The following is a 15,134-nucleotide window of genomic DNA, read 5'->3' as shown; positions in this document are numbered from 1 at the left end:
CACAGCAGGCTAATATCTCTTTATTAATTCAAATTCTATGTTATCACCATTATTAGGTGTCTTTAAAAGTGAAAGTATGGATAGATAGGTAGATCAATTAATAAATTTACATTTATATGGACTGTAGGTCCATTGACTCTTAAAAATTTCAACGTGTAAAAATAAAAATTTAGATGGTAATTTAAGTATAGTTCAATTGAAAACTATTAATGCCAAAAATGTAAATCTAGAATAAAATTAAAAGAATAGTAGATCATGCTACATCTTTTTCTCAACTTTTATTTGTTATTGTATTAAATTATACAATTAAAATAGAAATTATTTCCATAGGACTGTTAACTTTATGTACAATCTGTTCAAGTAGTTTTTCAGCCAGTAATATGAAGCTGACAAATCTATTTGCTTAAGAAAATCCACAAAATAAAAACCAAAGATATAACACACACAAAAAAATCATTTTATTGTGAGGGGTAAATAAGAGTTGCATAAAGATTTATGTATATTCATAACTCATTTAACAATGACGGATTAAATTAAAGATGTATACATATGTTGCTAGCTAGAGATATTGAATCCAGTGAAGAAAACTAATTGAAATTGTTAATTTTATTCTAGTAAGAACTTACGTTTTTCATCAGAAGCTGGAGTTGAATTTCTTTCTTTTTTTTGTTTTGTTGAGACAGAGTCTCACTCTGTTGCCAGGCTGGAGTGCAGTGGTGCGATCTCGGCTCACTGCAACCTCTGCCTCACTGCAACCTCCGCCTCACCAGTTCAAACTATTCTCCTGCCTCAGCCTCCTGAGTAGCTGCGACTACAGGCGTGCACCACCAAGCCCAGCTAATTTTTGTATTTTTAGTAAAGATGGGGTTTCACCATGTTGGCCAGGATTGTCTCGATCTCTTGACCTCATGATCCAAATAATAAGCAAAATAAATATATCAAATAATAAGCAAAATAAATATATGATAGATCTGAAATATATAAATAAGGCAGAAGAAAGATTAAAGAGTCAATTTCTATAGTAATACAGATATCTCTTACAAACTGAGAAAAAATAAAACAACAGGTAGGATTTTAATTGATAACTCACAAAAGAGCAACCCAAATAATCAAGAAATGAGATGATAAAATATATTATGAAAATATAAATTAAATACAACAAGGTAGACTCTCTTCCTTTCAGATTCACTAAAAAATTTAAAATATACAAGAGTTACAAAATCTTCTGGTGGTTGGGATGTAGAGAAAATGACACATTGGTCTTAAAAATATGAAATATTACATCCTTTTGTTCATTTATTCAAAAAATACAAATTGAGCTTAATAAAATGTAGGCACACATCTAGGCATTTTGAATACATTGTCGAACCATAAAAAATTCTACTCACTCTTCTAGATACTTGAGACATATTATTGGATGGCAACAAAGCTCTCTGCAGAACTTTTGTTCTAGTACAGTCTCTAAACTCAAATAAACATGTGCATTTCAACACAGAAATTCAAAACCTGATATTATAACCCATAAAAACAAAAGCATAACTTACTGACATTTAAACATTTTAGTATATAATTTTGTAATGGGGAAATCACCTTAAAACCAAGCGAATGCTCAGTCTTCAATAAAAGATTAATTATGTATATTCTAGAAAATATTATGCAGTCATTAAAAAAGGTGTAAGAGCTACCTCAGAGGACTTGGAATAATTTATAGAAATTATCTTTGAAAAAAATAGCATAATGCAAATATCAGTTTGTTTTTGTAAAACTTAAAATCGTGATGTATATATGGGTGTACATCAATATAAACCTCTACAGATATATGTCAATAAGATATTATGGTGGATTCTACTGTTATCCTATATCTCTTGGGGAAACAGGGAAGCAGAGTGGCCAGAGGTAAATACACAAAATCGAAACAAAAATAATAAGCTAAACAAGTAAGTTTGCGCTTATGTAATATATACATGCTTTTTCCACATAAAAACAGCTCTGTGACAGACATTCTTTATAAATTTTTATCATTTCATGGGATCATGCTACCAAATTCCATTCAACCTTCACCCATGTTCTCCCAGAGTCATACCATTATTATCCTCATTTGGCAAATGAGGACATGAAGGTTAGAACACTCCCTTCATTTGTCCAAGTTCACACAGCTAGTAAGTGGTGGGACTGAAAATTAGCGCAGCCTACTGTAGTCTACTGCCTTCCCAATGCATTAATATTTCAAAATATAGCATAACTTGGTAAATACTAAGGGTAAAATGACTTTACGACAATACTGAATAGGAGTTTTATTTTTTCTTAAAGAAAATGCAATTCTGTCTTTGAAATAAGTTAAATGTCTGCTTTGCAATTTTATCTCAATTTCATTAAAAAGTCATCGCTGAGTGATACATTCTGTCGTAAGAGTATGCCAAAAAAATTGCTTGTGATTATTTATGCAGAATCAGTGGACTTTGTATAATTGGTGAAAAGACCAATTTTATTGCTTTTACTGTTGTCTCTGTGTTATTAACTTCATTCCTAGTGATGCCATTTTAGAGGAGCCATATGTGCTCACAGCTATTATTGATTGTGACAGCAAGTCTTTTACCTTTGAGAAACCTAAAGGTGTTGATCTTTACAACACTGTTACTGTCTTTTAACTATGATTTTTTTTTCTAGTCCTATTTGTTACCATGAAACGCTAGTGTATTTAACATTTCATCGGGCATTGCATTACCCAAGGGAGAGCTAGTCACGCAATGACTTCAGATTGAATGTGTGCTTTTCTTAGAAGGTAAGTCTCCTTGAATTGTGATGACAGAAGATTTAAAGCTGATTAATTTACTAAAAAATAATTTATGTGATGTTTAACTTGTGACTGAGATATCACATTAGATGTAATAAGTCCCATCTTTATGTAATTTGATTAAACATAAAATTCTTCAGAAATATGTATCTATTATTTAGAAGAGTAACATATGATTCTCATATCATGAAGACTTTTAAGAATAGAAGAAGTTTCTATTTGCTTTTTATAGGAGGCAGATAACTAACAATATGATTTCAAAAAGCCAGTATCATATATTTGCTAATATTTCACTAGAAAGCAAGATCTATCAGAATAAGTAAAATAAATAAATTAATTAAATAAACTGTTTCCATGAGATACTGGAACATACAAAAGTGTCATAGCCATAATGTTCAAGCACAACTAACAATATTTTTTGTATATGTCAGTAAGTTAAATACAAATTTAAAGTTATCAGTGATATTTTAAGAAAACTTGCAGTAATAGTTTTCAATATATTTTTAATATCTTTGCATTTCATTTTGTTACCCTAATAGAATTTTGAGAACATATATAATTCGTTGAAGTTTTATCTCTACGGTATGTTTGGCAACTTATAAAAATTATTGTAATTTGTATGTGCTTTCCCCATGGAGTATCTGGTTAATTATCTGTCACTAATTGACATTTAAGTGATATTTACTCTTACTTTAGTTGCTGCTCTTCTAAAAGTCATCTGTCAAAAATAACCTTAAAAATTACTAAACATCTGACAACCAACTTCAAGTTTTTCCATTTGTAAAGAATAATTGTATTCATTTCTCCATGTTACAATATTCAGAGAAGGCTAAATATGAAACACTTTCTGACCTATAGATAACAGATAACAAAATGTTTAGCAAAGTATTCTTATGGGTCCATTTTTATACAAATGTATACATTTTAAGGCAATGCTATTAGGAGTCCGGAAAATACCTGGGTTAATGAGTTTGTTTTGTGAACACTTTTTGTGGTGTTTCTGGAACAGAATACCATAGACTGAGTAATTTATTAAGAAAGGAAATGTATTGCTTATGGTTCTAAAAGATAGGCAGCCCGGTATCCAGGTGCCAGGATGTGGCAGGAATCTTTATGCTGCATCATCCCATCTTAAGAGTTAAGAGGGTAAAATAATGAAAGAAACAGACAAAAGGGGAACCAAACTCATTTTTAAAAATCAGGAACACATTGCCACAATAATGGCATTATTACATTCATGAAGGCAGAGCCCTCATGACCAAATTACTTCGTAAAAGGTCTCTCCTGTCAACACTCTTGCACTGTAGATTAAGTTTCCACCACATAAACTTTGGGGGACTTATTCAAACCACAGCATTCCACCCTTGGCCCTGAAAATGTATGTCCTTCTCACATGCAAAATACATTCATTCCAGTCCAATAACCCCAAATTCTTAATTTATTAAAGCATTAACTCAAAACACTCCAAGTCCAGAGTCTCCTCTAAATCAGATGTGGGTGAGTCTCAAAGCACAATTCATCCTGAGGCAAATTTTCCTCCAGAGGTGAGCCTGTGAAATCAAAGTAAGCTATCTACTCCCAAAATACAATGGTGTAACAGGCATAGGATAGACGTTCCTATTCCAAAAAGGAGAAATAATTCAGAAGAAAGGAGTAACAGATTCCAAGTAAGTACAAAACACAGCAATGCACACAACATTAAATTGTAAAGTTCCACAATAACATTTCCTAACTCCATGTTCCTCCTCCGGGACATGCTGGACTGGGGGTGGGCCTTCAAAGTCTCAGGCAGCCACACTTGTATGTCTTTGTTGGACATAGGCTACACCACAACTCTCACAGGTTGGAATCTTATGCTTGCAACTCTCCCAGGCTGGAGTTTTATGCTGATAGCTCTACAGTTCTAGAGTTTATGTAATATCCCTGACCCCACAGTTCTTCTGAGCATTGCCCTAGTGAGGGCTCTCTGTGGTGGCTCTGTTCCTGCATCAAGTTTCTGCCCTGCCTGGGCCCCAAGGCTGTCCAATACATCCTTTGAAATCCAGGTGGAGTCCACCACAGCCCTACAGCTTGTGCACTCTGTGTGTCTGCAGAGTCAGCACCATATGGATGCTGCCAAGGCTTACTGTTTGTGCCCTCCAGTGTGGTGAGCCAAGCTGCAATAGGCCCACTTGAGCTATGGTCGTGGCAGGGGCTGAGACGTGCTCCACCGCAATGCGGTGAGCAGATGTTTGAAGCAGCACAGGACGGTGAATACTGAGGTTCCACAGGCTCCTCTCTGAAAACTGCCTTCAAGGTTCTGCTCTGGACCAGCAATGGAAGGGGCAGCCTAATATCTCTGAAATGTAATATCTCTGAAATGCCTTGAGAGTTTTACCTCCTTGTTCTGATTAATACTACCTGGCTCCCTTCTTCCCAATCATAATCTTTTTAGCAAAGGTTAGTCACTTGGCCACACCCTTAGTTTCCTCTCCTAAACCTGCCTTTTCATTCTTTACATTTCTAGCCTAAATATTTTCAAAATGTTTATTTTCTGCTTCCCATTTAATTATAAATTCCATCTTTAGATCATTCCTGTTCTCTTCTTTTATGGTAAATGGCCTAAAGAAGCCACGTGCCACCTTCTACCCTGTGCTGCTTAGATATTTCTTCTTCTACAAGATAATTTAGCTCATCACTCCTAAGTTCTGCCTTGCATAAGACCCTAGGTCAGAAACACAATTCTGACAAGTTCTTTGCAACTGTGTAACAAGGATGGCCTCTACTCTAGCTTCCAGTATCTTGTTTCTCAATTTCATTTGAGACCTCCTCAGACTGGCCTTTAGTGTCCATATTTCTACCAACACTCTCATTTTAACCATTTAAGTAACCTCTAGAAAAGTTCAGTTTCCCTGCAGTTCTTCTCTCCTTCTGGGCCCTCACCAGAAATGCCTTTAATTCTCAATTCACAGCAATTTAAGTTTTTTAAGGCTGCTTATCCAAATTCTTCCAGTCTGTACCCAATACCCAGTTCCAAAGGTGCTTCGACATTTTTGGGTATTTGTTATAGCGATAAATCCACTTCTGGTACTAATTTTCTGCCTTAGTCCATTTTGTGTTGCTAAAATAGAATACCATAGACTGGGTAATTTATAGAAAAAATTATTTTTCACAATTCTGGAGGCTCGGCAGTCTGATATCACACTACCAGCATCTGTTGAGGCCTTCTTGTTGCTTTATCCTATGGTGGAAGTTGAGAGTGTGAGAGAGGGCAAGAAAGAGAGAGACAAAAGGGTCTGAACTTAGCTTTTTATCAGGAATCCACTCCCACAATAGCTAAATCACACTTGCAATAATGGTCTTAATCCATTCACGAGGGCAGAACTCTCATGACCTAATTACCTCTTAAACACGCATTGGGCATACATTTCTAACACACGAGCTTGGAGGGACACATTTAAACCATATAAATGTGTTGAGTCAAAAACATGCTCTTTTGTTTCTAAAAGGATCCATTTAGCCACGACTTAGCAACTAGCAGAAATACTGTGTAAGGGAATTCATTTCATTATGTGAACTCATGACCTCAATTTTCACAGGTAAATAGTAGAACAGTTTGACTAACCTTCTAAAGCCAATCCACTTATATTTGATGTGGCAATGCTTATTAGGAAATATTTCATGGGCAAAACAGGATAGCAGAACTATTTGTGTTTTCCTCTCCAGTGAAATGTGAAATGAATGACATTAAATAGCCCAAGACTGATTTTAGATAGAGGAAAAAATGTATGCGTTTAATAACAGTATTATGAAAAATTAGTCACATAATTGTTAGAGGACAGGATATATTATTATATGTACCTGAAAGATCATCAAGAACTACAGAAATAAATGCCATTTCTGTTTAAACACCCTTCCATTTGTAGCAGTACAAGCAAATATTAAACCTGTACAAAATTATTATATGCAACTATAGTTAAATTTTTTTCAGGAATTATTACTTCAAAACACTTTCTAAGGTGGAATAATTTTAACTCAAAAACAGAATAATTCTGTACTTTGCCTTTTGTTTATTGTATATCATAGCATACTTGGCAAAATCTCTGCTAATTCTGTCATGTATACATTGACATTATGTGAAGCAAATGGTTTGGATTAAAGAGAAAATTCTTCTTTCATGCTGTGCTTAAAATAACTCAATTGGCTTGAAAACCATGTGGATCAAAACCAGCATGACTGAATGATTCAACCTGATACATCATAGTACTAAAAGCAGATTGAAACAAAAATATGTAGCTTATAAAATGCAAACATTATTTTAAAGTATGCAAAAATGCCAGTTCTTGTAAACATCAGTTGGATACCAGAGATATTTAAAAATTTACCTTTAATATTGGTGTCTAGTCTGTGCTTTTGATGCCTGCGCTTTTATAGTGGTTAATAGATACTTTTAGAAAATGGGTGATTCAATTCAGTTTTCCATTAAAAGAAATAAAAAATACATCTTCATACAAATACATACCAAAATATTTTCAAATTTAATAACATTCTATTAGAGTTCTGTAGTTCAAGCTACTTTTATAATGATTTATGTACAGATTTTTTCAATAAAAGCTTGTCAATGAAAAATCTTTTCACTTACTAAATCAAGAGATACTCTATACCTTGCTAAATATGGAAATGCAAATTGACATGTAGACTAATCAAAAATTTAAAGAGGAAAGTATAGTACTTTATTTTCAGATTTTGTAGCATTTCCAATAACATTATTTGACAAACCATGCTACTCTTATAATATCTTTGTTTTTTATAGCACATTTGTTAAGACTGGCATACTCAAATGTCTCCAGTTGGATCTGTAAACAAAAAGGAGTCTCATGATGAGACAGTTTCTTTGAGAACATCGGTGTTTCTTGGTCTAACCTAAATGCTAAGTCAAAGCAACATAAAGGGAATATTCACTCTTTTTATTATTATTACTATGACTGTTGTTACTTTTACCTAGAACAGTTGTGAAATTGAGAGACAGAACACAAAAGCTGTTAGAAAGAAATGGCTACGATTATTTCATGTAAAACGAGGAATGGAAGAAATCGTTAGCTAGAAATATCAGGTATACAGTGGGAGCTGAGAAGTGCAGCCCCACCATGCAGTGAGCAGATGTTTGAAGCAGCACAGAATGGTGAATACTCACCATCGTTTTAAGGCAGAAGTAAGAGCTGATAAATAAATGAAAAAGGAGACAATCAAATGTGTAATCAGATTGCCCCAAAGACAGAAATAAGTTATAGCTAAATATAAACCCAATTGCTCCTCATTAAAATAAATTATTGGGGAAAATGTTATTCCTAGTAATAGATTGCCTTGACAATTGAAGTTTACTTTTTCAGAAACTTTTTTGCCATTAGTACTTAAAACAAATTTAAAACAACCCTTGTTTCTAAAACATTGCATACATCTAACAGAATTGACCATTTCTTACCTTATCAGCTTGGAGTGCTCTAATTTGTTGTTGTTGTTTTCAATTCCAAAGTACCTTCTCCCCAAATGCGGTATGCCTAAGGATCCTTTGCTGTTGTCATTGTTTTGAGGGTGAACACACAGACTTCAGATACTTCTTGGTAACCAGATGTTGGGGGTGGACAATGGCAGCTCCACCCAAATAGTAACTTAGGTCAATTTCCACCCACATGAAGTGGGGATATTTAGCAGACAAGGACTCTCAGCAACAGAAACACTCATAGTTTACTGTCTCAGTTTTATCCTTCTCACCAGATATATCAATATCTGAATATTAGAACAAATAACTCCATCTAATATAAAAGAAAAAGACAAAATCTAACCTGAATTTTTCTTTTCTTTTCTTTCTTTCTTTTTTTTTTTTTTTTTTTTGACACTGAGTCTCGCTCTATCACCCAGGCTGGAGTGCAGTGGCCCGATCTCGGCTCACTGCGAGCTCCGCCTCCCGGGTTCAGCCATTCTCCTGTCTCAGCCTCCCGAGTAGCTGGGACTACAGGCGCCCGCCACCATGCCTGGCTAATTTTTTTGTATTTTTAGTAGAGACAGGGTTTTATTGTATTAGCCAGGATGGTCTCGATCTCCTGACCTGGTGATCCACCCGCCTCGGCCTCCCAAAGTGCCGGGATTACAGGCGTGAGCCACCACACCCGGCCTACCCTGACTTTTAATATATAAAGTATGTTGAGGGGTCATATTCTATTAGACATCTTTACTTTTCTTTGTTTTTAAATATACAATTAGTATATTTCAGAATGTTAAATATAATTTAACTTTTCCTTAATCCTAGGTCATATTATTGATAGGTTTTATTTCCTTTTTCTTGCTTTATTTTGTCAAATTCCTTTTATTTTCTTCTTATTAAACCAATATCTAGCATCACCGTTAAGAAGAAAACATGAGTAACATATTAGGTAATTAAAACATTAAAAATATGAAGGGTGTATATTACTACACTTAGCAGTTTCCTGGAAGTAGTGATTTACTTAATAAAGCTGGAAATAGTTATAAATATTTGGTAGTTTTTAAAAAGTGGTGAACATTAAAAAAAAAATAGAAGAAATCATGTTAAAATAAGTTAAAACATAAAAATATTTTACAAAAAGAATTTAGTTAATATTAATATGTTGTTTATATATTTAATTTATAACAAATTAAAAGAGTTCCAGTCAATTTTTTTCTTATCCTAGAATCTAATATCTGACTTGAATAAGATATGCAATTACATGTATTGGTTATTGCCAATTTTTAAAAAGTTATTGAAAAATTACTCTATGCATGACAATGCTAGGTACTGTAAATAGAAGGTTTATTTATTAATTGTTTATTTATAATATTTATTAAGCTGTTCACAAATTTAATTAACATCGTCATTGAAAGGATAATTGTGTCCTTACAAGTAATAGACCTGTATTCATTCTTGGAAAATGCTTCCAATATTATTTCAGATACCTAACTTTAAAATTGGAGTCTGTCAATTTAAAGTATTTATTTCCCTTATCCAACAACATCTTATGAGAAAACTCCATATAATGCAAACCTACTCTGGATAACCTTGGCAGATGTAGAATAAAACAGAATGTTTCCATGTTGCTAACATGATTGCCAGGAAGGTGAGAAGGTCAAGTTAGAATAAAAGCAGAAGTCAATGAAGGGTAGGTACTGAGGAAATCTACAAAGTCATGTCATTCCTAGCATGACTATTAAGATGGCCACAGGATTTTACTGGAGTAGGGTTAGCACTGCTTCGGTGTAACCCTTGCTGCTGCACAGCTGGACTCTCAATTTTGATATTATCATCATGGATAATTTTTAACTGTTTCATGTCAGGATGACTTCCTTTCCTCTGGGCTCCACATCTTCATTCCTGGCATCAATGAGTGCTGAAGATATATTTTCCATTGCCTCCCAATTTTGAATCAGTGATGTAAGCTCTTTCCATCAAAACATGAAATCGATTTCTCTATCCTTGATTTTGGTCTGTTTTGGGAATACATCATGAGAAGGAGGTGAGTCACCATAAATATTCCTAAGAATAAAAGTTATATAGGCTGATGTTCATTTAGTACATACTTTTCGTGGATTGAAAATACAGAAAAAAAAAAATGAAAGGGCGCAATGGATAAGGGGGAAAAAGATAAAGTAGAAGGAAGGCAGGAAAGAAATATCAATAATATGGCCGGGAGTGGTGGCTCAAGCCTGTAATTCCAGCACTTTGGGAGGCCAAGGCGGGTGGATCATTTGACGTTGGGAGTTTGAGACCAGCCTGGCCAACACAGAGAAACCCTGTCTCTACTAAAATTCCAAAATTAGCCGGGTGTGGTGGTGCATGCTTGTAATCCCAGCTACTCAGGAGACTGAGGCAGGAGAATCACTTGAACCTCGGAGGCAGAGGTTGCAGTGAGGCAAGATCGCACCATTGCACTCCAGCCTGGACAACAAGAGCGAAACTCCATCAAAACAAAGAAAGAACAAGAGAGAGGGAGGGAAGGAGGGAAGGAGGGAGGCAGGAAGGGCCCTAATTTTTGCAGCTTGGTATAATTAAAATTGTGAAATCGTTTAGAGAATGGATTTTTTTAGATTTGAAATTGGCTTTTTAACACTTTTTCAACTTTTTTAAAATTTAAACTCCATTTTTCTTCTTAAAACCTGAGGGAAATTCAACCATAAATGTCATACACCTTTTGGATAAAAATATACTAGAGTATTGATTGAGAATAGTAAAATTATGTGACAAGAATCAAAGTGTCATAGGCAGAAGCTACTCATCAGCTTCACCAGGGAAAGGATATTGTGTCAACCTGTTTCTTATTCTGATTAATAGCTTTTCTATAGATTATAATTTATTATCCTCACACCTAATCATTATGCTCCAGTTGAAGTCAGCTGGGAAACACTAAGAGAATTTTAGTATTTGTTTTCTAATTAGGATGATCATTTTCAATTAGCCTCCACTTAAAACTCTTAAATAAAATATAGTTGCTGAAACCCTCAGACCTATCATTAAACAGAAACCTGTGGGCCTTTTATTGCATCCCCTATATTTAGCTTTCCAAATTACTCATAATGCTTTCTTCTCTTCTGCGGGACATTTTATAAATTCTATTCACATACCCAAAGCTGTCAGCTGGGAATAAAAAACGGACTTTATCACTTGTTAGGGAGATCCCTTTCCAGTTAAACTTCCTTGTAGCCAATCAATTTGTCAGATCAGAGGACTATCTTTTGTGACAGTTCCTCTGAACTAAAGCTGACAGGGTTAGGCCAGGGTCAGCTGTCTGATAAATCAAAGTGAAAGACAACTTAAAGCACGACAGTAGAAAGGGTTAGGGATTAGCACAGATGGCATTATCTGGGAGTTGACGTTGATAAAAATCATATTTGTAAGAGTTAGCCTGCAAGACTTTTTTCCCCAACTCTTCTATTCCCTGCCATCTCAAATGACATTCAGATTAATTAGAAAAGTTAGAAAAGAACAGGACTCATAAGTCATTTATCTACCAAGTGGTAAGATTTTTAAAAATTAAATCTTGATGGTCTTCAATAAAGCAGCTTAATAAAGAATAAGGGTTATCAATCTTTGCTGTGAGCTATCAAAACTAAGTGACCTTAAATTATATTGAAGTGATATACAGTAACACAGTGACAGATACTTTATTGAAGGTATATGTTCCAATTCTGAGAACATTCAGATATTTATTTACTAAAAGTTTATGAGTTTTATGAAGCAAAAATAACTTTTTCAAAATATATTTATCAGAAATAATCTTTTGCCCCTAAGGTAGAGTTCATAATTACATTCTTAATTTACAATTTAATTTCAGTAGAAAATCTTGCTATGTTTGAGTTTAAGAATTCCAAACGATGAAGCCAATCAATTAAAACAACATACGTTTCTAAGTTTTAAAGTCAATCATAAAAATCTTCCTAATTTATAGGTAATTTACATGCATAATATAATACACAATGTATCTAATTGTTGTGCCAAGTTGTCTTAAAATAAAAGCGTGATGCATGGGTAATACCAAGTCTTTTTTCTCCAGTACAATATCACAGTCATTTTGTGTGGCTCAAATGGAGAGGTAAAGGTATGCAGATCATCAGTCATCTAAAATGTCACCACACACTTTACAAAAAAGAAGAATATATTACTAGCTGGAGATCTGAAAAATGTTAAAGTGAAGTGTTTTCTAAGAATATACCAAAAGAAATTCTGTCAACCTCTTCTGCCTTCATAAGAAGTCACCAAACCAAACAGGTTTTTGTTTGTTTGTTTGTTTGTTTGTTTTTTCCTCATACTGCAAAAAAGTTTCCAAGGAAGGGAACTAATTTAGCAAATTACAAAAATTTACCTCTGTAAATAAAAATAAATAAAAATATGTATTCCCATAGGCTCTTGGACTTTTAATTTAGTGACCCTTGATTTTTATGTAACATTGCAATAAAATATTTCAGTATAATATAAACTTTTACTTACTCTATAAGAAGAAAAGGCAATTTACTGAAACAGGACAAAAAGAGAAAAAATAAATTAAAAAGTTGAGAGTGTATAAGATATTTTACAGTATTCTGTGAATCACAAGAAGTTTTACCTATATAAATTATCTGCAGAATTAAACATAAGAATTTTATAAATGCTATAGATTTATGAGACTATAAGTGCTACAGGGTTTTTGAGATTCAATTTGTTACAAAGGATTTTTTGATGAAATATTAGAAGAAATATTATTTCAGATAAATTTAAGAAAATGTGGAAAGTAAACACTCATTGCATAAACTTTCTTATAATAGTTTTACGAAGTTACATTTTGAACAAAATTCCATATCTAAAGTAATATATTAAATAAAACATATTAAATACTTAGAGTTAAAATAAAATTTAACCATGAATATTCATACTTAAATAATTTATATTCTAAGATATTTGCTGTGTTCATATATTTCATATGTCCAAGGAATCCAGATGCAAAGTAGTTTCTTGCTTTCCCATGGATTGAAAAAATAAATCTAATAACATAGAGGAGTTTCTTTAAGGTAATTATGATAAATCAAAATTGAAATTAAAAGTAGGAAAGGCTGATATCAACATTTGGATACTTTTTGTAAATAATCCTGTTACTCAATCTTTAGTTCCTCTTTCTCCTCCTCCTTTTTCTTCTTTACTTGGCGAAACTTTTTAATTTATGAATTAGAGAAAAAATTTACACTTTTTATAACAATGTAAACAATTTAATCTTCATAATTGGTAAATTAACTGAAAATAAAACAAAAAGATATTTTTAGATGCTACAGTAAATACAGACATCTACGGTTTAAAAGGTGTTTCTCATTGTAACCAAAACATTTATTTTTGTTTTCAGAACTTTACAGTTTATTTGGCTCAAAAATGCACAATTTTGGGGTAAAAAGGAAAAGTAAGTTGAAAACAAATGACAGTGTCGCTAATCAAAGTAAAATATATTTAAAATCTGGAAGTACACACTTTTTTTTTATAAAAGTGTAATTCCTCTAAGGGCTTGATATTTATTCAGGCTTATTCATCAGCAGGTACCTGTAAGAAAAAGTCTATTAGGGTAGTGATGACAAACAGGTATTCACTTATGTACTTACATAATATCCAGGAACTTGGAGTTGTTCCACCACAATGAAGAAAAGAAGTTTCAGAAGGTTTCTTGGATGAGAAGGAAGAGAGCAAGCAATTCCATCCAAGTGAGCTTGCTTCATCCATGACTGGGAGAGGGGAGAGGGAAAAGCCTATTTGTAGTTTGAGAATAGATTAGAATAAAGACTTTTCTTGAATGTCACCGAACGCTAACTGATGTGGTTTTCCAGGTTCCAAAACTATAAAATGTAGAGACCAATCCATGGTAAAATATGGCTCTTGAACTCAGGGGAAAAGAGAAACATGACATATCTGACCATAATTACTGAAAGGAAACATACTCTAACATCAGATGAGGTAAATAAAAGAGGACAGACAGCAAGACTGCTGTTCCTCAATGAAATATTTCCAAATGTTTCTTAAGACCCAATGAATCTTTCAGAGATAGCATTTCTGGACACATGAAGCGCATTAAAAGCAGAAGACAGAAACTTGATAGCTGTAACTTTTATCGCTGGATTAGTCTACGGGTTGAGCCAAAAGCATCACCATGAAAACTGTCATTAAAGATATACTATCATGGCTTATATCAAAGACTATTTTTTTTCCCAAACAAATCAAGTATCCCCATATGAATGGGGGGAGAGTTCTTACAAAATAACTCTGTCACTCCTTGGCATTTTTCTTCGATTATGAGTAAAATTGTACCTTAGAGTCAATTGCATTAATGCTATGAAATTGAATGTTTTAGGATCTATAACAAAAAAAAAAAAGGTAATTTCTCATTATTGAGGCTTCCCTAAATGTAGAAAAGTTGCGGAGCTCTTTTTCAAGATATTTTAAATCCCCTCCCACACTTAGAATAAAGGGAAGCACTTATCCAACATCCAGATCTCTTCTTGGCACATACATTGGAATAAAACATCAGGGTTGAATTGGGCTTTGATGAAAAATGGCATGGTTCTTCAAAGGGAGTAAAACAAAAAAGACATTTGACATCATTCATCAAAGAAGCCCAAAATGGCACAGATCAAAAGCAACTGTGGTTCCAAACATCTCTAGACAGTTCTTCAGAAACGGGAGAAGTCTCCTGGATTTCCTTGATTAGTTCTTCATTTAGCATTCCAATTAAAATTAAAAGTGTCAAGTCACAATTATGTTCATTTCCGTGTGTGTTCCCATTCAAGATGTAAATGATGCAAAGAAACTCAAGTTGGAATCAAAGTTTTTGCAGATGCTTCA

Source organism: Macaca nemestrina, chromosome 2, assembly GCF_043159975.1.
Source record: "Macaca nemestrina isolate mMacNem1 chromosome 2, mMacNem.hap1, whole genome shotgun sequence".
NCBI lineage: Eukaryota > Metazoa > Chordata > Mammalia > Primates > Cercopithecidae > Macaca > Macaca nemestrina.
The sequence above is the reverse complement of the archived record's forward strand: the minus strand, read 5'-3'. Positions refer to the sequence as shown.